Source organism: Rhagoletis zephyria, unplaced genomic scaffold (genome assembly GCF_001687245.7).
Source record: "Rhagoletis zephyria isolate East Lansing unplaced genomic scaffold, Rhagoletis_zephyria_1.1 Rzeph_scaffold_02812, whole genome shotgun sequence".
Lineage (NCBI taxonomy): Eukaryota > Metazoa > Arthropoda > Insecta > Diptera > Tephritidae > Rhagoletis > Rhagoletis zephyria.
In genome coordinates, this window is record NW_016159896.1 from 54,018 (window position 1) to 55,676 (window position 1,659).

Below are 1,659 nucleotides of genomic sequence, written 5' to 3' on the forward strand. Positions count from 1 at the left end.
AATCGATTTTTGAACGAAAAAAACATTATAGGAAATATAAAATTTTGGCCCATTTAAAAAAGTATCCACTTTTATACTGACCGGAAAAAATAAGTATCCCGCAAAAATTCGTCTAAAAATGTATCCAATTGGATCTATTTAGATCCAAACGGCATCCCTGGTGCCCACATCGGCTTGTGAGCCACCCCTAACGAACAGTGTTGCCACTGCCGCGGTCTTTATAGTATCTATAAAATATTGAAAACGGTATCCAAATGTATCTACCGAAAGAGCGGACATTTTTACACAGTGCATCTATGGAAAACAAACTCGGCCCCATAACAAACTTATTAACATGTAGTCAGTATTTTCCCATTCTTAAATCGACTCTAAAGTTAATCGCAGCTTTTTGACATAATTTTCAATGATATATCTGTCAACAATGCTGAAACTAACTTAAGTGTCGACTTAATTTTGACTATAACTGCAGGCCTTTGTTTCCCAGATCTGTTTCTAAGAATGGGAAAATACTGACCACAACTACGGGCCAAAGTTTCCGCATGTTTGGTGTTTATTACTACGATTAGATTCCCACATATAATACATGAAAATAATGTTTCCTAGTCTAACAAAATAATACTAATTTAAACTAATTTTGACCTGTTACCTTTAGTTGAGTAAATTGTTATTTCCTGCAATTATAGTTACAATACTTTTCAATCAAACTGTTGGATTGGGAGCTATCTATGAAATTTAAAAAAATCTCAAAAACTTGTATTTGTCTGTAAACTCCGCCTTCAAGAAAAATGTATATTTGAATTCTCGCTTGACGACATATGTATAACAGGAAGTTATAAGTTGTTTTTAGTGCAGTCAAGTTATAGCTCAAAATTATTCGACGGGATGGTTGTCAATTTGACTGCTAAGGGAAGGGTTTCTCGGGATGTAAAAGTTGATTTCTTGATATTAAAGTTAACTAGTACAGGTCGGAAAACTTTTTAGAATTTGCAAACTACTTGGTGTTATTAAATGCACGTTTATGTAGCAAAAAATTTAATTTTTCTAAGTGACAAAAATAAGAGAAAATTTCTTTCTTGGAGGATGAGCAGCCAACTCTTAAAAATGTTATAATAGCTCGTACATAAATAAAAACAAGTAAGAAAGTCTAAGTTCGGGCGGAGCCGAACATTAAATACCCGGCGCAAGTATTAAATATATGTTTTCCACTTTTCCGAAAGCTACCGCTACATGATAAGCCGGCGTGTATAAATTTTAAGTAAACTAGCGTCCTTAAATTTCAAAATATTGAAATTTCAAGCATTTCTGAAATTTACCGTTATATGAAAAGCGGCCGTAATTTTAGTCCGATTTCAACAATTTTCAATGGTTTACTTTTATGTGGCAAGCACAATAACCATACCGAGTTTGGTACAAATTGCTAGAACGGTTAGCGAGATACATATACGTGATCATAAGTGGGCGGTGCCACGCCCATTTTCCAAAATTTTCAATACCATCCGTCCTACGCCCGAAAGAAGTACACGTACCAAGTTTCGATTAAGATATCTTAATTTTTAGCTCGAGTTATCGTGTGCACAGACGGACGGACAGACGGACGGACGGACGGACGAGGACAGAGTCACCGCTTAATCGATATTCTTTTTCATTCTGATCATTTAC